Here is a 27,888-nt window from a genome sequence, read left to right as displayed (position 1 = left end):
AAAAAATAAAAACTTCGAGAAGACATTTTAAAATATAGAGTGATAAAGGATTAGTATAAAGAATAGATAAAGAACTTGTAAAAATCAGTAGGAAACAAGTTTTAAAAGGCAATAAAATGGTCAAACAACATGAACAATCATAGCATCTAAGAAGAAATACATATCAATAAATACAAAGAGAAGCTTAAGCTTACTAATAAGCAGAGCAATCCAAATCAAGACCATTATTAGATTCTATTTTATGGCCAAATACTTGGAAAAAATAAGAAATTTGACAACAGCATGTGCTGGAGAGGTTTTATATTCACAAGTTCTCTTTTGCTTTACGTGTGACAGTGCTAACTGGAATATTTTGGAAAATAATTTAACATTATCTTGTAAAACCAAATATTTGCAAGCCTTACAGCATAGCAATATAACTCAGAAGAATATATATACAAGAGAATATTTGACACATACAAGGGCACTTCAAACAGTTTATGGAAACATAGAATTGAAAGAGAATATGCATCTTTCCATGAACTTTTTGAAGTACCCACATGTGTACCAGGAAAAGGTACAAAAATATTAATAGATCTATATTGTTCATTATAGCAAAACACTGAGAATAAGGTAAATTTTCACTAGCAGGAGAACACATTATTAGATTGTGACATATTTACCAAATGGAATATTATACAACAATGACTGAACATGAATGAACCTTAGGAAAATATTATTGACTGGAAAAAAATGAGTTCAAGAAGTTAACATGTAGTAAAATAAAACTAAGGAAGATAACATTTAGTGACAAAACTAAAAAGAAAACACAAGGGAAAAAATTAAAATGCAAGAGAAATTTAAACATGAATATCAGAATATTGGAAGACAATATAGGTAAGAAGTAAACAAGTATAAAGAGAGGAAAGTTATTGGTAATATTTCAGATCTCTAGTTAAATAAATATAAAATAAGAGATGGCCTTGCAAGCACAATTGATAATAATGATTATGAACCAAGAATTCTGATTATTTAATTTTGTGAACTTTAGGTCCTCAGTAAGAAAAAAGAGAAATAATTGCAAAGATAAGTCAGCTAGGGCTGCCATAACAGAATACCACCAACTGGGAGCTTAAGCAATAAGCATTTATTTTCTGGCAATTCTGGGGGCTGAAAGTCCATGATCAAGGTGTCAGTAAATTTGGTGTCTGGTGAGGGCTTTCTTCCTGGCCTGTAGACTGCTGCTTTCCTGCTGTGTCTCCACATGTTTTCTTTGCAGGCACCTGGAGAGAAAGAGCTCTCTGCTGTCTTTTCTGCTTCTTATAAGGACACCAGTCCTATCAGATTACGGCTGCACCCTTATGACCTCATTTAACCTTAATTCCTCTGCAAAGGCCCTATCTCCAAATACAGTCACATGGGGGTTAAAGAGCTTCAACACATGAATTTCGGGAAGGACAGTATTCAGTCTATAACATTGCATAAATGGTGATAATATGACACTAAATTTATTTCTATATGTAAAATAATTTTTAAAATATAAAATATTCTGTAAAATTTAAATATTTAAATCAAATATAAATATATTTATAATTTAAATAAAATATTTTCCATGTTTAGAAATTCTAAAATGAAAATAGCATTAGTCATTTTTTTTTTCATTTTTTAAGGATATTGCCCAGAGTGCAGGAGGAATGAAGACATAGGAATGTTAGAAAATGATGTGATTTTTTTAACTGAAGATGTTGAAATTTTATATCTATGTAAATGTTACTTTCAAATGAATTACCATATTTAAGTGATGCATGCCCTCAAATAAAGAGAAATTCGCCTCCTTTTAATGATAACTTTGATTAAAAATAAAATTCAACTAGAGCAAAGCCTTATAAATATATATATATTTTGTTGTATACATATATAGTTATATTTTATAATATAAATATAAATATATGCTAAAAATCTCCCTTCAAACTAAAAAATATATATATAAAAATTACACTAAAAGTATATCTTGGCTTCATTGTTGAATTTATTTTCCCAAGGAACTAATTTGAGGGAAATGGTTAAATAATAATGTAAGTTCATTTTGCTGATTAACAGGAAATTTCATACTTTGTAGATACAATTCATTTATGAAAATCGGCACTCTACAGGGTCCTTCTCGTATGGTAAAGAGTAATATAACAAGCCAATATTTTTATTCATATTTAAATTTACCTATTTTGTAGTATTGAAAAATTTCCAAACTATGCATTAAATTATATTTTCTTCCAATTGTACAGATTTTAAACTTTGATGCTTTTATAATCCTACCTGTTTAACAGAATAAAATTACAACAATTAAATATTGCTAAATTTAGGCATTATTCTATTTATTTGTTTATTTATTTATTTAGCATCAACATAAGCTGTTTAGAAAATTTGCACAGGATACTTCTGATTTCATTGGAAGTTTCTTCTTTAAAGCTCTAGATGTCCCTTAGCCAGGATGCATATTTATGTATTACTACAGACAAGTGAGTCCATATAATCATCTATAAAATTTATAGCCCATCAGACTAGCTATTTTCTGCTGTTTCCCTTCTCTTTATAACTTTAAAAGCTTAACTGATCATAGGAGCATATTTCCCCATTCTTCTAACCTTTTGATTTTGAGTCACGGCCTGGGACTTCACTCTGAGTGTTTTTCTACTATGCCATTCATAACATCACTTATGCAAATATGGAGGGCAAAAACAAAGGTTATCTATTCAAACATTTGTGTCAAAATTATTTCCCTATCTTTACTTGGTCCATCTGTTCTCATGAACATCTCAGTGAGGTCAACGAGAATTCTGCACATGTGAAAATTTAGATCTATGCTAGTTTATGCTGGACTGATCTAGATTGGTATTTGCAGAGTCTGCAGAAGTGCTGGTAGGAGCAGCAAGAAAAACTCATTACTGATGGAGCTCCAGTCCAGAGCATGACATGACCTGGGCTGCATGCTCTACCATGCCAATATCTGCACGTGTGAGACTTCCAAAATGGGGGGAGATGAGTGCAGGGGATGACAATGACTGAATGAATAATCAAGACTGAAAGAACCCATAAGGTGAACAATATGTTTGCAAGGAGGGAGCCAGGTTGAGATTGGACTTGAAACTTAATTAATAAAATTAATCAGAACACTTTTCCTATCATTTTCTTGACTGGATCTCTCAAATTGCAAAACAGTCAAGCTCTATGAACACTTTGATTGCACATAATTTCATTCCAGCACTCTAAGGTCAAACCTAAAGTTTTTGGAAGCACAGCAGTCCAATTAGTGGCTGCATATGTATATACTCCCAGGACAAAATCTTTATGAGGTTTTTCTTCACTGTCCTGTGACTTAATCATCTGACTGAACAGCAATGACCTTTGCCAAGAGTCACTTCCTCTCACAGGAAGACACCTGGAGGTTCAGGTGTGCCTCCGCAACAGAACTGTGAGAATTGGTGACTATGTAATGGATTCAACTGGTTCACATTAATATAATTTGTCGTTAGTGCTCCACCACTTCCTTTTTTCTGATATTTCACCTCTCCTGGAACTTAACATGCCTTTTTTTGTCTCCAATAATTTTTAAATAACCTACACTAAGAGAAGATGCTTTCTAAATGTAATACAGCTATGGACTCAAGATTCAAAGAAAGAGACATGGTATTTCAAACATTTTGTCGGGGTGAGTGAGGTAGCCACCCCTCAGATTACCCCATGCAGGGTGATACTATTCTGCTTTCAAGTAAGGCTGACTCTTTTGTAAGAATGATAAGAGCTCTCTAAGCCAGCCTCTCACCAAACCAAGGAATCCCTTCAGGGACCATCTGGACAGCTGGCCTGCCACAAAGCTCATTGATTCATGAAGCAAGTAGTTTCCCTAATTGAACACTCTAACCAGAGCTTTCTTTTTACACTGAGTAGAAATCTCTTTATTGTTATTTTTCACCTTTCTGTCCTGCCATGCTTGAGTCATAGGATAAACCTATCCTTCCTTTCTTTAGTAGAATAGATTTATTTATTTGAATCAGGAAAGCATAACAGATCATGTTTTTATGAGACTAAGCAAACATGAAGGAAATGTATATGGATTTGACACTTGCTTCAGTGTTACAGTCAGGGGATCAAACTGTAAGAATAATATTTAAAAATAAACCGTGCTTAAACCTGAATATTAGCCTGGTCAGAATAAGACACTGTTCAGAAACTATTTGTTTAAGAATTTTTTCCTTAACCAAATGGAATGATGAAAATAATCTCAAAAGTAATTCTTCAATGCAATTATAATGCACCATGTTCTAAGTATATTGCATATATTAATCCAATTAATCTTCATAAAACGCCAGTGAGTTAGGTATTAGTATTATCTCCATTTTAAAAATAAGGAAACTGAGGCTGGAGGTTTTTAAATACCTGCCAGAGGTACAAAGTGGAGAGGTAAGATTTATTTAAAAATCTTTGAAATTAATAAATTTTAAAACAGACTGGACAGCCTAGAATATAAAGAGTCAAATGAAATAAAAGTTGGTCATTCTTCCATACTTGACTTTTTTTTTTTAGAATTCACAAACCTTACTAATTATAGCAGGCATAAATTAAGAACAAACAGTCATGGTGAAAAATGAAAACATAATTTATCAAAGAAAGAGGGATGAAAAGAGAAGAAGAATTTAAGTAAAATACTTTTTTTAGCAGCTTATTAAATGCTTTTATTGATTTCCATCAAGAAGGCATATAGTAAAAGTGTACATAAACAAAGATGCAACAAACAGCTTGGGTGTCTTCTTCTTGTCAGGTTAATATACAGATTTAAGCATGGCTGATTTTAAATATCATTCTTACCTATACCATTTGATCCCCTAATTATAACTCTCAAGCAAATGGTAAAATCATGCACATTTCCTTCATGTTTTTCTACTTTCATAAATGTTTGAGTAGTTAGTAAAATCAAAAGGCTAAAATCACTTCATAACCATATGAATCTTGCAAATACTTCTGAAAAATAATAAAGCAGAATTTAAGAAACTGTTTTAAGTATAAGGTTATATTTTGTAGTTATTGTTTAAAAATATTTATTATCAATGGATGATCATAACCATGCTGTTTTGTACATATAGGATTATTTTGGAAATTGACAATTTTTAACCTTCAATTAATAAGTACCTATTTTTTACAGTGAAGACGAGCTGCACTAATCTATTCAGAATCTTTTCCAGTATTAGCAATAACCAAGTATAAACCCTGACAGTGCACAATGATGGCCAAAATAAGTGGGTAATAAAAACCTAGAAAAATTAACCTCCTTGCCCTTGCCTCAATATTGTCACATTCTAACTAATTCGTTAAACTAGGATTGTAAAATATAAATAGATTATAAGAATATATGACATTTATTCACTTTTTTCTTATTATTTCAAATAATATTTACAGAACCTCATCAGACACATAGCAAGTATAATTTACTGACAGTACAAATTCTGTACACTGTGCTGCTTTCTGGAGTTAGGGTTAAGGTTAGGGTTAAGTTAACTAGAACTTGGCTCTTGCCCTCAGGAAGATTACTATCAAGTAGGTAATAGATTCATATAAAATTCAGGTAGGGTAGACATAGTATATAGTCTATGTGCTAGACTTAAGTATGGGGAAAGTCTTCCCTATCATTTGACATATATGCCTATGTATCTACTTCCTCTCTGTATAGGTAGATAGATATATTTGTAGATAGATTAAGACAGACAGACAATTATACTTATTGAAATAACTCTTTTAAACATTAGTCATTTATTTTTTATTATGTACGAATTTTGTGCATACACAAAAATTAGTGAGTGAAATAAATTGGTTAAGTTATTCTATAATCATTTTTTATGTTCAGAGTTCATCCATTCAGAAATATTTTTCTGAATAACTTTGACTCATAGCCATCAATTTTCATGATTTCCACTCTATAATATCCTCTTTTTCATCAGAAGTATTTTGAAAATGAGTGATCCACTGTTGTCTGGAGATTTTCTTCCAAGTCCTTGACACTCATTCTGTAAGTTCAATGTGTTTATGAAGAAGGCAAAGACAACCATGTAAAAACTGCTGCTATTTTCATTTACTTTCAAATATTTTTATAGGAATTATCCACAATTTAAATGCACTTTATATGTTTTTTTTTTTTTTTTTCCTTTTCCAAGTGGAAAATTTATGGACACCTCAACAGAATTGCATAAGAAAAAACTAATCTTTTAATAAACATACTATGGTCATTCTATTCTCCACTTCTTAGACTCCTTCAATAACTACAATTAATTTCTTCTCAACAATTTACTTATCTTGAGAGTAAACCTAATATTTTTAAAAAGTTCATATGCTTAAATAATGCATTTTTGATTTGCTATGTAGGTGGCATAATTAAAAAGATAGAGAATTATAGGTCTCTAGAAGTATATTTTAAAACAATTCAGACACCATAAAAAGGGTTGGCAATTTTTTTTTCAGGAGAAAATAAAGTAGAATACTTAAATTATTGAAAATTTCACAGGATATGATATTAATTTCAAAATGTTTTATACTATATATTAATTTTAAATTGAGACAGTGCATCAGGCTAGGAATCAAGGTGATTCTGCTTAACAAAATTTTGCTAACTAGACTACAGATTAAATATAAATTACTTAGGGTCTTCTTAAATTCAGTAAAGTGATATAGTTAATTCATGTAATTAATATATTCTAGAAAAGAGTATATTAAAGGACTAAGACTTAGAAACAGTAAAATTAAATTTTAAAAAAGCAAATAATCCCTAATTTTTAATCTTCACAATAAATTTCCAGATTTCTGGCTGAACAAGTCTGCATATACAGTTTCCAACAGCTTTGTTAAAACTAAATGGAAGTCACAAATTGAGAAAGATTATAGCTGAGTTGAAAATAACCAAATCAGGCTATAACATCAGATGTCAGTTTCAGTAAAATATAAGTACATGATATTTAAAAATATGCTGATAAAAATACTCAAATTCACCAAATAATTCAGTCAAAAAAAAGATTTTATAAGATAAGCAAATGGATAGGTGAGTGAGATGGAAAAGGTATTTGGGTATGTGGGGAAATGGTGTGATTCTAAAATATGAAAGGAAATGAAAAAAATCAAACGAAACAGACTAAGCATCCACTCTCCTTTCTTTCAAAGAAGCCTGGCACGATAACGTTGATTTTACTTTTGGCCAAGGAAATTGTCCCTTTAAGCTATGGGAATGAATTGTCTCTTTTTAACTGCATTTTCTCCCTGCAGTACATAATCACTGTCTGTCACACTTTGATGTCATAATCATCCGCTGAAGCTGCACCGTTAAAGAGTAAATCTGCTTAACTCACAAGAAAAGGAGGAAAATTGCACAGAGGCGCTTGCTTCCCTTGCCTCAATGGCAGCCCATTTGAATTACAGAAGTGCAGTATTATGTCACTTTGGTATTACGGGTGCCATTTCAAAAGCCAAAAGCCTATTTTTTTAAATATATCTTAATCAGTTCAAATAGAAACAGCAACTATTTGCCATTAAATGAGCAGTGTGTTTGTATGTGCGCGCGCGCGTGTGTGCACGTGCATGCGTGAGCAGCATGAAAAAGGCATTAAAAAGCCGAAGAGTGTTAATGTAACTTCAAGCTGCAGCTTTCCAAAGGCGAACAACTCAAACTTTGCATCTACTTCCCTCTTTGAAGAAATGTTTTACATTACGTGTTGACTCCTAAAGAATATCTTGTAACCTATTCTCTTTGTACTGGATAAAAGAAGAATTCTGTTAATCTTGAGGAAATAAGGAGGAAAAATTTTATTAACAATAAATTTTATGCCAAGCGAGTGTGATTTTTATTATTCGATGTTTTGAAAATGTGAAAAACCTGAAGATATTTATTTATTCTTGATCTTGGCTTACCTGACTATTAAATAACTTGTTTTCACAAATGATGTATGGCATATTTTTGATCAGACTAATTTCAATATTAAGTGAAAGCAACTTTTTCTCCCCATCTTCACTATGCTTTACTATTCTGCAGCAGAATGCCATGTCAAGAAGTTCAACTGCAAGAAAAAAAATTGAATTTACACATAGTTCCCCATATAGTTTCTTCTGCAAGCCTTTTTCAGTTGAATTCAGGTTTTCTCTGAATTATCTTATATTCTCCAACAAGAATTTATAAATGCTTAAAGACAGATAAAAATCCCACTTTATTAGTTTCATGTCAATAATACTTTGTTACATCATAATAAGTATTATGTATGTTGAAGAAACCCTCAGAAATTGTATCTACGTTGTGTATAAAATACTTAACGCTTTTCCTATTTAGAACAGGGCATCTGATCCTCTATTTAAGTGGTTCCCTGCTGCTGCTCTGGCTCTTGCCCTTTTAATAATAATAAAGAACTTCTCAAAAAAGAAATGTACTTTCAAAGATTATTTTAAATCAACTTCCAAAGTAAAACATTCAAAACCAATATTTGTTTTGTGTTGTAAGATTTTATAAAGCAATAAAGAAAATGGTGCATTGAATGCTCAATGTTTATTTTATATGAAGTGAATACCTTAAGTTAATTTTCAATCCTTTGGTAAGGCGGTAAAGTCCTTTCGATGTAACCTTCTTGATTTAATGCACTTCAGTACTGTGTCTTTAGCTGTCATTTCTTTGAATCTGATTCTGGAAGATATTTTGATCTTTCAACTTCCAATTTCCTCAGCTACATGATTTTAATTTGGCTAGGTCGCTCACCATAAGGTAAAAGAATGACTGCGTTTCATTGTCTTTATTAGGTAAAGATGTGTTATTCAGCAGCAAACCTATGCAACCCCCCTCTAAAAATATGTAATATTCACTAATCGTCTTTCTGTCCGTCGTAATGCAGTCAAACTCACCAAATGCATTTCAACCTATTATGTCTTTGTTCACAAAATCAGTGATCTGACAGTTTCTAATTATAATTTGAAATTACAAATTTAGGTGATTCATCCAGAAACAAGAAAGCTATAGTACGAAAATGAGATACTTCTTACAAAGTGAGGACAAATTGCTCTAATAACTTGATCAGTGGAAGCAGTACCTGCTTTCCTGGACATAATTTGTCAGAGATCAAGTTTTTCTTGCTTCTGATACCATGATAAGTTTTAACACACTGCTGATGGGTAAATCCTAAAAAGGAAGCCTTAAGTCATATACTTAAAGGGACCCAAATCCCATTGTAAGACTGCCCACTCTTTCTTCATGCCAAAAGGGGATGCTATTCACTAACAGGAGAAAGGTTTGACACAAGGAACAGTGTGAATCACAGTTCACCCCGGGGTTGTGCAGCTGTACAGGCAGAGCACCTCCATAAATCAGGACCTTTAGGGTTTTCTTCCTTCCCTCCATCTCTACTCCTTAGGGAATTATACATTCTGAGTTGCAAAACAGCATGTACTGTATCTAGAAGTCACTAGTTCTGTATTCTGCACCACATTCTTCACCTCTTATCTCAACCTAGCTCATGGAGACAGTGCCCTAATAGATTGAGTTAATGTGAACTTTGTAAATGAAGTCAAATTTGGAAATTAGGTTAGCAACAGCTTAATATCAAGTGTGCTGCAAATGTTTAGCAATTTAAAAGCCACAATGTTCTTAATATGGAAGTACTGGTTTTCCAATGAACTGAGGCTTAGGATGGGAACATTGTGTTAAACAGAGGATTCACAACTTCATTAACTGCAATATTTATTACATGAATGGATGGATAAATAGATATATAGTATTGAAAGGGGAACCAAGAATGCTCTAATATTGTTAACTATCATTGACAGAGAATAATGTCGCAGAATTAGTTGCAAGAAGGGGAAAAATAATGATCTTAAATGTCATTTAAAGCACTTTGCTACTGAGCTTCCCAGTAAGAGCAGTGACATAACGGTTTCTGAACTTTAGAGAGACACTGGGAGGCAGTTTGGATAACAATTTAGAGGAACTGATAAAGAAAATTCAGGGAAGCCAGTGAGATATTAAAAGCAGACATTTAGAGAGGGCCGGCCCGTGGCTCACTCGGTAGAGTGCGGTGCTGATAAAAGCAGACATTTAGGTTTGTAATTATGAAAACCTGAGTTAGGGATTCTGAAGAAAAAATGAAGAGGAATCAAAAGAATTGGGAATATTCTGTAGGATGCACTGAATAAATTTAGGGACTAGTTTGAAGTTGGCTTTGGTAAGGAGGGGTGTATTTTGTTTGTTGTTTTGTTTTATTTAGTTTTGTTTTGTTTCCCATATCCAAGGGGTTTGGAAACAGAAAAGAAAAATTGTACAATGATTGATGATTTTAAGCTTTCTGACTTGGATATCTGGGAGGAAAGTGATAGTATATCCGATTGCTCCCAGCAGACCACAATCACACAAGGCACTTTCATTCTCTCTATGCTTATTTATGGACTTCCACATATCTGTATTTTTTCTGTCTAATGAAACCTTATTCATTCTTTGAGCCCCTGATGAAAAGTGTTCTCTTCTGCGAAGTTATCCCGTCCCACTCTCTCCTCTCCATGTTTATAGCACTGGATTCACGTAGCTGCTCTAGCACCATCTCCTTGTGTTGGGTAGGGTTGTACTTCAGTCCCTCTCTCCACTCCCAACCAATAGATAAATAGATAGTGAGGACGTCAAGAGTAGAGGCTGTATCTTACTCACACATGTATGTCTGACACTCATACAGTGTCTATGATAAGAATTCATGTAGTATATGTTGGATTGAATCGAAGAGATAAGATATGCTGCCCATTTGGAAAGCACATTGGAGAAGAACTTAGTAATTAAACTGAACACATGAATAAATTTCTTATCTTAACATGAAAGCCAGATGTCACCAGAGGTTTCCCTGCCCATTGAAATGTAGCTGTTTGCCTCAAGCATGCTTCTCCCTCATATCATTCCCATTGGAAATCTGGAGCATACTCCAAGATTTCTCTACTTTACTGAAGACCTGGAAACTGCCTTACGTTCCCATGTTCAACTCTGAATATATACTCTTTTCTTTATTGACTTTATTCAGTTCTTAGCTCATATCGCTATTCCTTGTATGTTGCCTATGTCCCAACTTGCTTGGAACCTAGCCATAAAACTGAGTTTTTGTTGAGTTTCACAAAAAAAAAAAACCCTCTCTATCATCAAATATATGTATATATATCAAAGTTGTGTGAGGCTAAGCTGGGGTGCTAATTTTGCAGACACAAAATTACTTAAAGTCTAATATTTGACATTGCACATAGTTTTTCTAAAAAGCCATTGGATCAACCATGAGATATTTTTTAGTGATCACTTCCCAACACATTGTCCCTAGCTTCACACCTCGTTCTGCTTCCCTACCTCCCTTCAAATTCTTCTACCTCAGTTATTCAAAGCAACCAGCTGTAACCAGCCCCATATTAACCTCTCTGTCCATGTTTGCTGCTCATAGTCACTCAGGAAGTTGTAGTTCTGCATAGCAGTTTTGGTTTTCGTTTTGCTTTGTTTTTATTCTGTCTCCACAACACATCTACATCAAACTTATATTTTCTTTATCAAAATTGGAAGTAATATGAATTTGTTACAAAATTAACCTAGAAATTTGTTTCCATTTTATGGTAAGAATAGAAGAATAGTAAGTCCTCCTGTATCTTACAATAGTACAGTTTATAGATTATTTTCCTGCATTCCTAATAATTCTTCAATTTCTGTACATATTTTCTTCTATACAGTCCCTTTGTCTCTTTTCTATAGTGTAGTCATAGTGCAATTTTTCATCTCAACTTTCAAAATCCTTGGGTATGGGAAGGAAATGATTCAGGAAAGGAGATGATTTTTATTAACCTCAAATATGTAATGCAGCTTTTACTTCCCCCCTTGCCATAATCCATTCATTTACAAATATACTTCCAATTAAATTTAAATATATTTTTGCCATGATCTTACCTTCCAACTGTCTTACGATTGTCTTCACTGTGGAATCAGGAACTGATATTATTATCCTCTTGATTTCTTGACATTACTAACCACTTCCTTATCCAGACTCCCGTGGTTTATTTTCTGTTTTGATAATTTTGGTTTTTTTACTTTTATAATTAAGGCTTTGAGATTCAGTTCTTTACAAATAAGATTAAGTGCTCTACATCTCATATCACATTCTAAGTTGTCACGAAAAATTCTCCACTGAGTAATCATTAAGCTACTTGAAAGCCAGAAATTATTGTAATTCCTCTGTGTTTTATCAGTCTTGCTTTTCTTACCATCATTAGATCAATATCATTTTTTTGTCTCTTAGACATGTGGTTCACAGCCACACCACTTCTCAGACCACATTCCACATATCCCTAATCCTGTTTCTTCCTTCACATCTCTAAAACACCATCCAAAACAAACAGTCCCTTTTTCTTCTTTTAAAAACATGTTTTCTCTTGTCCCTGGGGCCAGATACTGTCTCTCACATGGTGGGTCTGAAATGTTTTGAGAACAGATGCTATAAAAGAAATAATCTTCAGGACACAAAACTGTGGGGGGCACAGAATTTATTACTAGAATGTAATTCTGGACCTGGTTGTTCCTCTCCCCCTTTTATCGCTGACCTGAATAGCAGTTGGGCAATGCTTATGTTTAAGTAAACTATGAGCCTTTATGTTCAGTACAATGCTTCACTGTCTTAAAGTGCTCACAGGTGTTTTAGTTACTGAAGATACTCTTCTTAATAACTAAGATACTGAAGTTAATAATAATGCAAAAATGTTAAATTATTGAATGCAACAGTGAGCACCAATCAGAGGAATTTCCAATTTAAAAAATGCAGAAGTGAGCCACCTATTCTATCAAACTAAAATCTCTGGAGATGAGTCCAGCTTGGTGTGGGAAAAACTCTCATTTCTCCACAGGGAGAACCTGGCGTTTTTCAAATAGAAGGCTTTACATGAATATATCTTGAATGACTCTAAAGTCAGTTACGGGAGAAGTTTAAAATTTTGAGGAAGTAAAAAAAGAAAGCTAATGGCAAATATTGCTCAGGCAAACATTAATTCTGCTCACTAAGAATTCTGCTTCTTGCCCCTTGCAGGCACACGGGAGGATTTCACTTCCTTACCCCCATGTAGCTTGTTGTGGCCATATGGCTTGCTTTGGCCAGTGAAATTTAAGTGGAAGTGACACAAATCACTTCCAGATAATAACTTTCACAGCTCATGTGCAATTTGCTGCATTCTGCTTTTCCTTCTGGAGTGCTGATGAGCAATATTTGAGAGATCATTTCTCTCTCGGGCTGGGCCTCTGAAACTTTATTGAGCGGAGAACGGTGCTACATTAGGGCACGAAGGGTAAGTGATACATCGCTTTAAGTGGATGGGACTTGGTGGTTATTTGTTACTGCACCATATCCTAGCCCAGCCTGATTTGCACATTTGGTTTCCCAAAACCTTTGCACAGGACACCAAATGCAAAAATATTCCACTCTTTACTTTATATACATTGTTAAAACCAAAAAAACAGACTTCTTTCCTTAAACGTCGATGATTTTACATGTTAAATACCTAAAAACTAGAAATTAAAACTATATATCTTTATCAGTGGACAACAACATTATAAGCAGTCTCCATTTGGAGCAGAGAATTTCTTTATGGAACAATGAGAATGGAAGAAAAAAACTTTCTTTTTCTTTTGAAGACTCATACACGATTCAATAAGAACATTCAGGCAAAGCTCATGACAAATATTCATAAGGAATGGGCTTGCACAAAAACATGAAAGCTGAAAAAATTAAAAGTTCTCAGCATTTTTAGAAATTAGTCCTGAAAGTGCTTCATCATTAACTGTAATATATATTAACGAAGAACCCAAGTGAAAAATTTCTTTCAGAATAAAATTTTTAAATAGCTGTCTGTTTAGTATTTTAAAATTGAATTCTAAAAATTTATGTAGAATAAAAAATTTAGATATTAAATTCTTTCTTATATATTAAGATAAAGATCTTTATATTTAAAAAATTTTTTAAAAACTATTGCAAAATAAAAATCTTGTATGGCAAGTAATCATCTCCTGTTTCCTTTTTGTAAGTTTATTTCAAATGCATATTTGTTTTTGAAATAAACATTTAATTTTCAGTGGATTTATTAAACAAGTATTGACCAACTTTAGAAATAGAACACAGAGCTTAGTGTAATGAGGTATATTTAACATGAGCTACAAGTTCAAGATATTCACTATGGGAAAAATATAAATATATCAGAGGAATACAGGTATTGATATAGATAATGATGAAAGAGTATTAAGAATAATTTAGGAAAAAGAAAAAGAAAAAAACATAATTAGCACATATTGTCTTCCCTTAAAGTGTTAGATGTCTGGACATGCTTAGAAAAAATATAGATCCTCTCATAGCCCAGATCTAAGCTATTTCAGCAGATCTTTTCAAAATGTATGGAATAAAGAAATAAAAAAAAAATTAAAGCTAGTAAAAATAAAAATATGATAAAAATTCAGTCATCAATTCACATATCTTTGTGTATAATTTCTAAATGCATAGGGTTATTTATTCTCAATAAATGGAATTATTTTTAATCAACCCTTTTAGGTAAGTATCATGTAACAACTGTTTCACTTTTAATAGATTCCCTGGTTAAATTCCTCTGGTTAAATTCTATGTAGTTAGTGGGCAAACTATGTGCATTCATCGCTACCCAACATTTTCTAGCTATAGTAAATTTGCAGAATCAGAATAACTCATGCTACAATACACACAACCAAATAATCTATGCAATTTGGAAGAAAGCAACTCTAATAATGTATTATCAGCTGGTATCTAAGCTCACTTGAATGTTGGAATCACTGTTGAATATTATTCATTTACACAGATAAAAATAACAATAACAAAATTCTAAACTTGTGTATAATAACTTGAAATGTAGTTATTTTCACATTCTCAAGGGATTTCCGTGCTGCCTAAAAATACACATTGAAATCAAAGAACACAAAACCAAAAGAGAAAAATTTTATGGGAAATATGTATCACATCTCAAGCCATTGTATGCATTCTAATTCTTCCCTTTTGTTTTAATAGTTATTTTTGCCTAACAATTTTTAAGATGCACAAAACTATTAAAGTTAAGATACCTCCATTTCTGTATCAATCCCTTCCACAGATATGTTCAAGAGAACTATTTTTACTGGTGGAATACACAAACATTTGAATGCTAAAGAAAGGTTTTTCATCTCAGTAAAATGAAAATAAAATGTTATTCCTCGGATTTTCTCATGTCTGTGTGTCCAGAGGGCTCAAACATAACCTGACAATTGAGAACAATGTCCTTTGTCTGGACATACGTTCACTGTGAAGCTAGCATGCTCTGTAGGCAGAGGCACGTTATTGATAAAGGTATTGAAATACATGTGCCAAATAGCCCAGAAAACTGCGACATTTTCTGAAGGGAAAGTGAAAGAAAATGTTGCTGTCAACCTAAACTTTCATTTGCTCGAGTTTGGATAGTATTCTAGCAAACAAGAAATCATCATTTTCTATCTGTAGGAACTTTGTTATAAAGAACTTTATTCAGTCTTATTTCAATAGTTTTTCTTGGTAATATGAAGGATGAATTAAGTTGATCACAAAAGACTTTCACTATTTTGAATTACCTGTTTCACCTTGGAAAGCCACACAAAATGAACTTCTTAAGCCTTCTGAAAATGACCTTTTTCCTCAGCAATGATTTATCTTTCCCCTCGAAAATCCGTTTTACAAAAGGAAGTATGATTAAAGGAAGCCAAGCAGCACAAACACTTGCTGAAGATCCTGCTTATCTGGAACTCACTTGACAATGTGTGTTTTTGGGGTTGGGAATGCTGCAGGTTCAAGGGATAATTCTGCCTTTCAGGCACTTCAATTTATTTCATGCCTGAGCACTGTCATTGTACGCAGACAAGATGAAACGCATCGTTGTGTAAAGAAATTGAAATGGAATCCTACTTGACCCAGCAGGATGGAGCATTATGTTTGACTCAGTAGTGATTCCTGGGATAATATCTAATTCCAGGAGGAAAATTTCTTGATATGGCCACCTGCTGTGAACGGCTTTGTCCAGGGATCACAAGTTGTTCTGGGTGACTAGGCTCAGGACATGCCTAGAAGAATGCGGCTCGTCTCCTGCTGGCATTTAGATCTCTTCATTTTCTCGATGCTTTCTATTCAACAGGAACAACTGAATGGAACGGGGTGGGGTGGGGGATGTGAACCACTCCACACTCCAGCAGCAATGAGAGTCAAGGCCCGCTTGACCTGAGATCCTTATTTATTTAATTTTTTAGAGAGCCATCATTATTTCTTCACAGGATACTTTTTAATTTTTACACTTCTCGGGCCAGCCCCCTTGCACGTCTTTCTCTGTTCAGTGTGTGTGAAGTATTTACTTTGAAAAGGCTGCACACCAATAGATTAAATAAAATGGGAACACTTCGTGTCTCACAAGAGAGAATCGTGCAGACAGCTTTATTACTTCTATCAGAGAACAAAGATTTTTCCCAGCATGCAGAGGATTATTAGGCCAGAAGCAAATAAACGGGATGTGTGATGTTAAAGCTTCAAATGCGATCAAGAAAAATTGTCTAATTGATTTTGCTGTAATTATGGTTTTTGGCATACAATTCCTCAGTTTTTACTTCTGAACTTTTCTTATCTTTTAAATTTTTTAAGGTTTTATTTGGACATGAATATAAGAAATAATCCATCATCCTAAAATTACCCTCCCCCGAAAAAAAACCCCAGAGAATATAGTTTTAAACTACCCTCAGGTAAAAATAAGCATTCATAGATTAACATAATAATTATCAACATCTCAACATTGACAACAAATCCCTCCACCGACCCCTTCTACACCCCCTGCTTTTTTTTTTCCTGAATTCTAATACCATGACACATTCATTATACAAACTTCGACATTCCTTAACTTGGGCAGTTAAAGGTGAATTAAATAAATAACGGAAAACTTATCTTCTTAAATATTTTTAGTGGGTTTTCATCTTTCCTCTTATTTTCTTAATTTCTCTCCAGATATCAGCTTGAAGTTAGAAGGATTTAGCTCATTATAAACTTATTTTCCTTTTCTATTTTATTTTATTTTTGCAAGATAGCTCTGAAAACAAAAATAGATATGACTATTTGGTCTTCTAAATAAAAGAAGCAAGCATTCATGCCTCAATTCATTCTCTAATGAAAATGAATACTTCTGAAAAAAGCATGCATGATAACACATGTACTAAATATGCCATATATAATCACAGTACATATGAACACTTAAAACACATTCACATAAGGCAAACTACATATGATATACACACACACACACACACACACATATACATTATATAATACCATATATCTCTATCACAGCACCTTTATGTAGAAATTTATTTATTATGCAAGCAATTACATTGCTGCAAGTTTTGTTTAATTGTGAATAATTTCCAAGGCTGTGAAATCTATTTAGAAAGTACTCACAATTTGTATTTTAAACCAAAGGTATTTGGTGAGTATGTGGAAACACTTTTTGTACTCCCTTATCAGATATTCCTAAATTTGAGTAATTTGGGCCATATAAGAACATATTTCTATAAATTCAATTAGAAAATCCTAAGTCATTGACGTTGGTAGCCTTCATTCCTTAATAACCGTTTTCAAGCTAAGATATGTATGCTACAAAAGAAATAGAGCAGTTGGTCAAAAATTTAGAAATAAAAACAAATAAAAAACCAAAAAGTGGGTAGCTGGCCTGATAGCTCATTTGGTTAGAGTTTGTAACACTCTAAGGTCAAGCGTTTGGATCCCTGTGCCAGACAGCCGTCAAAATAATAATAATAATAATAAAAGACAAAAAGTACACTATTTTAAAAGCAGAGTAATGAAAGTGTAAATTACTACTTTTACTTGAAAAAAAATACATATTTACAGCTTTGGGATATAATATATATTTTATGAAAATATGATGAAAATCACCAAATGGTTTCCTACTTTTCCTCTTCCCTTGCTTTCTCTTGTTAATCAAGTCACTCAAAAAGCCATTATGCAGGTTGTGTAAAGTAGGGTTTGGCGCAGCTAATGTTTAACCACCTATAGTGGCCAAGCATGAGGTATTCGACCCAAGCAAGCTTGTTGACGAGGGCATTTGCACTGAGGAGCGACCTGGCTCTGGGTATTAGAGACAGAGTGGTATGAAGACCGTTTGCCTGCTCAGTCAGGTGTATTGTATTAGAACTCAGATAGGGTGAGTGGCAGCCAATAAAGGAGTGTCAGTATCTGTGATGGTTAATTTTACATTTCAACTTGACTGGATTATGGAATACCAAGGGAACTGGGAAAGCCTGATTGCTGGGTGTGTCTGTGAGGGTCTTTCCAGAGGAGATCAGCATGTGAGTTGGTAGGAGGGAAAATCTGCTCTCAAGGTGGATGGGCATCATCCAATCAGCGGGCAGTCTGAATGGAACAAAAAGGAGAAAAGATGATTTCCTGTTTCTCTCTCCTGGAGCGATTGTGCTCTTTTTCTTCTGCCTTTCAGCATCAGAACTCCAAGCTTTCTGGCCTTTGGACTTCAGGACTTACATTAGGGACACCTGGGTTCACATGCCTTCAGCCTTGGCCTGAGAGTTATACCATTGGTTTTCCTGGTTCTGAGGCTTTTGAACTTGGACTGAGCTGCACTATTGGCATCCCAGGGTCTTCAACTTTCAGGCGATCTGTAGTGGCACTTCACATACTCCATAATTGTGTGAGCCAATTCCTTTAATAAATCTCCTATGATATCTATGTCTATTTCCATCCTTTTGGTCTGTCTCTCTGGAGAACCCTGACTAATCAGAGCCTAAGTGGAGCAAAATGTGCATTCCCAGAGGGGAGGAGTCACAGTACAGTATGGCATGTCAGAGACCAAGAGGGGTGAAGAGGACATCTGAATGAGCAAAGACTTAGGTTTGGGGTTTCAGAATCAGTGCAAGTGAGCAGGGTGTTTGTAAAAAGAGACACTTCGCTAGAAGTGATAAGAAAAACATTAGGTGTAGGGCTGTGGTCTGGCAGGATCAAATAAGCCTGAGATCTGGCATGGAAAGTTAGAGGCAATAGCAATGGAAGATGGACTATGTAAAGGAATATTTGCATAAATAAGTAAATAATTAACAGGAAGGATAGTTATGGGAGAAGCAGGATACGTATAAAAGGAAGAAAAAATAAAGGTTTTTTTTTTTTTTGTTCTAATGCAGTTTGGTTAATGGAGTGAAGTCAAAGTTTTCAACATATATATATAGCTATTTATAGACATACATACATATGCAAATGTAATATACATATTTTATGTGTACATAGGTGCATACACATGCTTATATATATGCATATATGTGCACATACAACTCTCTCTCTCTCTCTTAGACACACACACACACACACACACACACACACATTTCCTAACTATCAACTGCCAGGGCCTGGAGATAATGATAGTTTTTTAGGATAACTTTTTATCCTAAAAAAGTAGGCATAATTAGTACTCAGGTCTTGGTTTCTGTATACCACCCTACACTGAAAAGAACCAGAGCATTCCAGAGAATAATTGTTTTCAGTGCTAGGCATGGAAAATAAAAGATGATCTGGAGCATCTGAATAGAGAAGAAGTGCTCAGACAATGATGGATCCATGACAAAAGGCAAAAGCCTGCTCGAAATGGCTTCCATTTGGCCACTCTGGGATAATTTGAGCATTAAAATAAATGACAGTGAAAATTATAAGCCATTGAATAAAATAGAAATACATAAATTAATGCATACATTGTAATTTTCATTAGAAATAGGATAACTTTATAGTTCTAAAGTATCTCCCCACAAAATTATTGTTGATTACAAGGGAAACCAAAAAAAAGTTTTAATTGCAGAAGCCTGGCAAATACCGTATTAATCAAATGGTCAAAACTAATACCACTAGAGAAGGGTGAAATAAAGACCTCTACAAGTCTGCTTTTCCTTAAAGACACTGAGATATAGAAGAAATTGTCCAAATTTATTTTTTAGAACTCTGGAGGTTAACTAAAGACTTCCACCAATTTGAAGAGTCCTTATTCACGAAAAATAGCTGAATCTCAGTAAGAACTGTGAGCACTGTGGCAGATTAACTTATCCTATTTCCATTCTTTTGTTATAGCTCGCTAGGAATATAGAAAAGGAGTAGCCTCACAATCATGATCACAGTAAAAACTAGGAGTCTCACAGACAATGGAGGGGGAAGAATGGACTTGGAGATCTCCAGAAAGTTCCATTCCCAGAGAACTGTTATTATTTGACCTGTCTGGAAGTTCCCTGGAAAAGCCGCATTCAAAGACTTGTCTTTATCTGAACTGATTCAGAGCTCACTCATTGGGAAAGCTCTATTCCTTGGTGTTTCTCTAAAAAATAAGTGGTAATTATTTAACACACAATACCCTGAGGTGGCAATATCAGCTGGAGCCAACAAGAGTCTGGCCAACAAATTTAAAAGAATATGGGAAAGTAGAAGTCCATAAGGGCTTTGAAAAGATCTGAAAAATTCTTAGGAATCTAGAAGACTATGCACATGTTCAGGACAGGGTTCATGACCAGGAAAGACTTGTAAACATACTAATCTCTCTTGTCTAGCTGACCTTGAGGCTCTGCACAGGTAGTGAAGGCTAAGGCTGGATTATAAACATACAGAGCATTGAAAACTTACCTGAAGAGAGATAAAGAGCTCCTCAGGAAAGAATGAAACTATTATTGGTTCTAGACATTTAAAGAAGTCTCTGTCCAAATATTCATTGCCACTAAACTAAACAAGCAGAGACTTTCAATGACCACACTACACAAATCTTAGACTTAGTCCATAAAGTCACTGAACAATCAGCAACAGCAACAATAATAACAAACAGCAACAACAATGAGCCTCAGGGAAAGGTAGGAATCTGAATCGCAGTTACCACATCATATAATTTAAAACGTTCAATATTTAAGAAAAAAATCATAAGATAAACAAATACACAGAAAAGTATGGCCTTTATATGAAAAAAAAAAAAGAAAGAAAGAGAACCTGTCCCTGTGGATTTCTACATATTGAACTTACTAGACAAAGTCTTTGAATCTACATACATATTACATACGTATATTATTTTTTCCAAAGAACTGAACTTATATGTATATATAAGTTCAAATAACTAAAAGAAACCATATCTAAAGAAATAAAGTAGAAAACAATGTTTCCCCCAATAGAGAATATCAATAGAGATTAAAATTACCCAAAAAAAAAAAATAGAAATTTTGGAGTTTTATAAAGTATAATAAATGGAATGAAAAATTTTCTAGAGCATGACTCAACAGCAGATTTATGGTGGCAGAAAAGAAATCAACAAAGATGGTTCAATTCAGAGGATCTAATCTGAAGAACAAAAGAATTAAAAAGAAAAATTCAACAGATCCCTGGAGACCCGTGGGACAAGAAGCACACCAACATGAGCATAAGGGAAACCTAGAAGTAGTGAGAGAGTGAGAGAGACAGGAAGAAAATACAAAGAAATGAGGACCAAAACTCCCCAAATTTAATGTAAGAAAATGAATTAATCTACAGATCCAGGAAGCACAATAAACTCAAAGTAGTATTATTTCAAAAAGATTCACATCATAGTAAAACATAATCCAGTTTTTGAGAGACAAAAAGAGAATGTTGAAAGTAGACAGAGCAAAAGGACTTATCATATACAAAGGGTCTTAAAAAGATTAATAGCTAACTTTTCATCAGAAACTTTGGAGGTCAGAAGCCAATAGGATGACATATTCAAAGTGCTAAGTTTAAAAAAAAAAAAAAAAACGACTTTACATAAGAATTCTATATCCAACAAAACAGAATAAAGGAAAAATTAAGACACTTCACATTTTTTAAGTGAAATAATATGTTACTAGCATCTGCCCTACACAAAATACTAAAGGAGTCATTCAAGCTGAAATGAAAAGACATTAGACAGAAAACGTTAATCAGTGCAAAGAAATAAAGGGCATCATTAAAAGTAACTACACAGGTTAGTATAAGAAACAGCACAAAAATATTTTTTGTTTGTAACTCTCTTTTGCTCCTACCTGATTTTAAAGACAAGAGCATAAAGCAACAATTGTAAAGGTTTGCTGATTGGAATATAAGTAATAAAAAATTATTAGGATGACAATAATAACAAAAACAAGGGGAGTAAACGGAGCTCTACTGAAGTAGAGTTCTTATTAAAATTCAATTGGTATTCACCTGAACTAGACTGTTTAAGTTATAATATTAATTGCATTTCCAGGGCCAACCACTAGTAAAATAACTAAAAACTACAGTAAAAAATGGAAGAAGACATACAAACCAAATAGTAACCAAAGAGCAGAAATGGCTATACGAATATTAAGCAAAATAGACATTAAGATGAAAATTGTTGCTAGGAACAAAGTTGGACATTTTATAATGATAAAAGGGTCAACTCATCAGGAAATTGTAAGTATACCTTTCTGTAGCAACAGAATTCCAAAATATATGAAGCAAAAACTGAAAGAATTGAAGGGAGAAAGAGAATTCAGCAACAATAGTTTGAAGCCTTATACCCTGTTTTCGATAGTGGATAGATCAACTAGGCAGATGATCAACAAAAAAATAGAGGATTTCAATAATTCTATAGTCATACTAAAACTAACAGGCATCTATAGAACATTACACAAAAGAGCAGCAGAATACATATTTTTTAAGTGCACTTGAAACTTTATTCAGAATAGACGATATGCTAGGCCATCAAAAAATCTTTTACTTAAAAGGACTGACATCATACAAAGTATATTCTCCACTAAAAATGAGATTAAATTATATATAATAACAGAAGGAAATTTGGGAACTCACAAATATATGAAAATCAAACAACACACTCCCAAATAACAAATGGTTCAAAGAAGAAATAACAAGTCAAAAATAGAAAATAATTTTGAGACAAGTGAAAATGAAAACACAATATAACAAAATGAATGAAATGCAGCTAAATCAGTGTTTAGAGAAAAATGTACGGCTCTAAAGGACTATATTAAAAAAGAAGATATAAAATCAACTAACTCTCACCACTTTAAGAAATGAGAAAAAAGAAAGGCAAAACCAAAAGCTGACAGAAGAACGAAATAATGATTATCAGAGTGGAAATAAATGACACAGATAATAGCAAACAGAAAAATCAACACCACCAAAATTTGGTAATTTGAAAAGATCAATGAAATTAATAAACTTTGAAGTAGACTGACCAAGAAAAAAAGAAAGAAGATACACATATCTAAAACAGGAAATAAAATCAGGAAGATCACTACTGACCCTATAGAAAGAAATAAGTAAGATTATAATGGAATATTATTTACAACTGATAGAGTTTGGATGTTTTGTCCTCCCAGAACTCATGTGGAAATTTGATCTCCAATGTGGCAGTGTTGGAAACTGATTGAGTCATGGGGCGGATCCCTCCTGAATGAACTAATGCTCTCCCTGGGGGAGGAGGAGTAGTGAGTGAGTTTTCACTCTATTAGTTCTCCTGAGAGCTGGTTGTTTATAGGACCCTGGCACCTCCTCTCTCTTGCTTCCTCTCGCCATGTGATCTGCCTGTACCCACTGGCTGCCCTGCCACTTTCTGCCATGAGTAGAAGCTGCCAGAGGCCTGTGCCAGATGCAGCTGTCCTAGAATCGTAAGCCAAATAAACCTCTGTTCTTTATAAATTACCCAGTCTCAGGTATTCCTGTTATAGCAACACAAAATGGCCTAATTCAACTGTACGCCAACACATTAGATAACTTCAGATGAAATGGATCAACACTAGAAAAACACAAACTACCAAAACTTACTCAAGAAGAAACAGAAAATCCGAATAGACCTTGTCTTGCTATGACAAGGGCTACTGCGAGGCTGTTTCTGGAATCCTGCTCACAGCGCCAATTGTCTAGCTCTTAATACTGTTCATGATGCCAATTGTAAAGCTAGGCGACCATGCTAGCTGTCACGGCTCTTTTGCCTGTCTGTGATCCTGTACTAATTGGGCCGATGGTTGAGCTAGGGCTGGGTCTGGAGCTCCCAGGCCCCTCAAGCCCTTTCACAGACTGGGTCACAAACCCTTCACATGCAAGGCTGGGTCACCAGACCCTTTCACGTAGGTCTATGAGCTGGGTAACCCGTCACACCATCCTTGGAAGCTGCAGGTCTGGAAAAACATGGCTGTGCAGGGCGGGCACCGGAGGCAGTAAACACCAGCCAAAGCAGCTCCATGCAGGCGCACTCACTCCACCCACATACACACAATGCTTACTGGACTGCCCTGAACTAGGGCAAGGGGAGCCTAACCAAGTTTTCCTATTTTCCCAACAGATCTATAACACCTAAACTGATTGAAATAGTAAAAATCAAACAAAAAAATACATCCAAAACTTCCCACAGTTTTCAGCAAAGCACAGACCCAGCTGGCTTTACTAGTGAAATTTCCTAAACATTTAAGAATTAAGACCATTCCTTCACAAACACTCCCACAAAACAGAAAAGGCAAAAACACTTTTTCATTCTGTGAGGCCAGTACTACTCTGATAAAAACCATACAAAGAAATTATAAGGAAAAAAAAAAAAAAAAGAAAGAAACCAATGAAAAAAAAAAAAGAAAGAAAACACACCAGTATCCCTAATTCACAGCAGCAAGAAATCTGGAAAGGAAATTAAATAGTGAAATATAATCAAATGAATAACAGGTAATTTTTCCTCATAGAGAATTTAAAAAGTAAATTAAATAATCCAATGCCTTATTTTGTTTAGAATTTAGATGAACATCACCTAGCCAGGGATCTAGTTGAGCAGGAATTAATTGTCTTAAAAATTTCATTGATGAGTAGATGGACACACATATCACTTCCCAAATCCATTTATAGAAGCTCTTTATGGATAAGACAGTCTCTTTTTACAAATTCTAATTTAATGCAAACAAATAACAACAACAAAATTAAAGCATATATGGACAGCCAATTCAAAAAGAGATTTTCCTACTAATTTTTCCTTTCATCCATAATTAGGTACAGGTGCAACATTTCATGCACTATCAACAGGCATAGGGACCATTGGTTTTTGGTTAGGAACAGAAATGGCCCCTTGCATTATTGCTTAAAGACTCAAGTGCCAGTTACAGTCCTGTTTGTTGGCCCTTAAGAGTTACTGCTATTAGTGAAATCTATACCTGCCAAATTTTGAACTTTAACTGTTCAGTGTAATGATCCAAATTTTATGGGTCATCAAATAAGAATAACTTGCAGTAGTTGAACATTTAGTCATTACATATAAAACCAACTTGTATTGATATATATCTTTTCATTTTAAGGGAGGAAATGCCAAAATTATTATCAGATATTTAAAAACAAAGAGATAATGGCAAAAAAAAAAAAACCACAAAACAACAGCAACAACAAAAAACAGACAGCATTCCAGAAAAACCAATGACAACTGGAGAAGATGGAAACAAATTTGCAAAATGCAGAGTTTGTATTTGCTGAAGAATAATGTAATTTTCATATCCTGTCAGCAACGTAATTTATTTTTATATAATTCCTTGGACTGAAATAACTGAAAGAAATATACAATATAAATATTACAGTTTTTTTTCAAAATGTGTTTTCTAGCAGGCCACACTAAAGGGTAAGTCATGGAATCAACAAATTTTCTACTCTCTCTTTCAAATAATGTTTAGGAGAAAATTAAAATGTCTGGGTAGTCAACCATGCCCTGGCTAGGTGCTCACCAGTCACCTGCCATAGTTTTAAGGCATCTTTTTTTCGCACTCAGAAAATAGTCTGGAAGTCATCCAAGTAGTGATGTTCAAGGATGCAAATTATCACATAATTCCCCTGTGAAATTATTAGTGTTTATTTCAGTCTATTACTAGCTATTTTTCATTCAATATTATTGTTTTGGTTTTGCATTCTCTCTATCCAAACTGAAGGAACTCTTTCTCAGAAGAAGGTAAACTATTAGAAATTCATCAACTCACATATTAGAGTATTCAAACTACCCAAACAAGTTAATTTCTAGGTTTTAAGACTTTGTCTACTTCATATATTGAATGTTTTCCATATTTTTCCCCAAAATAGCCTATTTTTTGCTCAATAAGTGACACTTCACAAATTACATATATATATATATATATATGTATGTATGTATGTATGTATGTATATGTATATAAAGAGGGAGCTTTTAGTGGTTCAGCCCTATCCGTTGAAGATCACAGGGCAGTAGACTACAAGTGTCCAAAAAATTCAAGCTCCAACTAATAGTGAATTCATCTCTAACTCTATCAAGTAAGGGTTTATTACATTCTTTCCACCTTAAGCTGTATATTATAATACAAACCAAAGAGAAAAGAGAAATATAACTATATCTTTTCTATCAAATTAGTTGATAATACTGGTACTGATCCCTTTACTCTGCTGAGATTTATTGTTCCTAAGCTAAGGCAAGATCCACCTATAATCCTTAGTCACTGCTCTACTCAACTGATTGAGTTAGCCATTGCTATTCCAATCATTTCTCCTTTCTGATATGTCCCTTCTCTCCTGCTAACCTCCAGACATTGATGCAATAGGATCCTCTACCTTGCTACTTAGCATCTCTGATGAATTGTGTGTGTGTGTGTGTGTGTGTGTGTGTGTGTGTATGTGTGTGTAACTCTTCTCCTAAAAAGCCCTGCCAAAGTTTTTTATGACAGTTAAATTTCAGCATAGCTCCTAGAATAGTCTTAGGGAATTGGAGTAATCATAAAGTATAGCCTGCCTTACCTTCTATCAAACAAGCCCTGAGATTTAGTAGAAGCCTATTTACTCTAAGTGTGTTCTAATCTTGACTTCAAGTGTTCCTGGAAATGCAGGGTAAAGCCCACCATTCACCCTGGAATAGAATGATTTCAGATATCTCTGAATCATTGTGAAATCCTTATATTTTCTTCATAATTTCCTTACCTCCACTGGTCATATATATAATGTGATCAGGCAAATTAAATACATGTATTCCATGTTGTAGATTCCTCTGTAAATAAATACATTAATTACTTCAGTAAGTCTAAGTTTCAAGTCTGAAAGATGACTAGATATTCAATCATAAATAAGGTATTCAATCATCCATTTATTATTTCATTCAAAAATTATTCATTGAGGAATACTTGCTCTATTTCAGGCATCATGCTGGCTGACTGAACGAAAAAGAAGACAGATATGGTCTCCATGGTTCCTGACTGTATGAAGTTTACATTCTGGTCAGAGACAGAAAAGAATGTCCTTTCTATCCTTGGAAAGAAGAAAATCAAAATGTCTTTGAAATAGAACACTCTGGCTGCTATAAGGAAAATAGGATTTTGGAGTAGACAAAAATTGAAGCAGAAAAATAAGGAGGCTTTTTCCTTTAAACTGGCCCTAAATGGAGTAAAGCTATCTACTGTGGATTGAATGTCCCTGAAAACTCATTGAAGCTTGATCCTCATTGTAGCAGTGTTAAGAGGGTGGGAAATCAAACTATCCTATCTGAAAGGTGGGACCTTTAAGAGGCGATTGGACTGTGAGGACCAAGAGCTCATGGATGGATTAGTCCATTCAAAAGAGTAGTGGGTTAATGGTTTAGTGGGTTGTCACAGGAGGGGTACCGATGTCTTTAGAGAGAGCAAGAGAGTATGTTAGGGAGCTCTTAACATGCTCACAATGTGATACCTTGTGTCACCACAGGACACTGCCGAGACTCCCCACCAAGAAGAAGACCTTCACCGAGTGCTCTCCCTGCCTGGACCATGGACTTCCCAGCCTCCAAAACAGTAAGAAATACATTTTGTTTCTT

The sequence above is a fragment of the Cynocephalus volans genome, chromosome 5 (assembly GCF_027409185.1).
Source record: "Cynocephalus volans isolate mCynVol1 chromosome 5, mCynVol1.pri, whole genome shotgun sequence".
Taxonomy (NCBI): domain Eukaryota; kingdom Metazoa; phylum Chordata; class Mammalia; order Dermoptera; family Cynocephalidae; genus Cynocephalus; species Cynocephalus volans.
The sequence above is the reverse complement of the archived record's forward strand: the minus strand, read 5'-3'. Positions refer to the sequence as shown.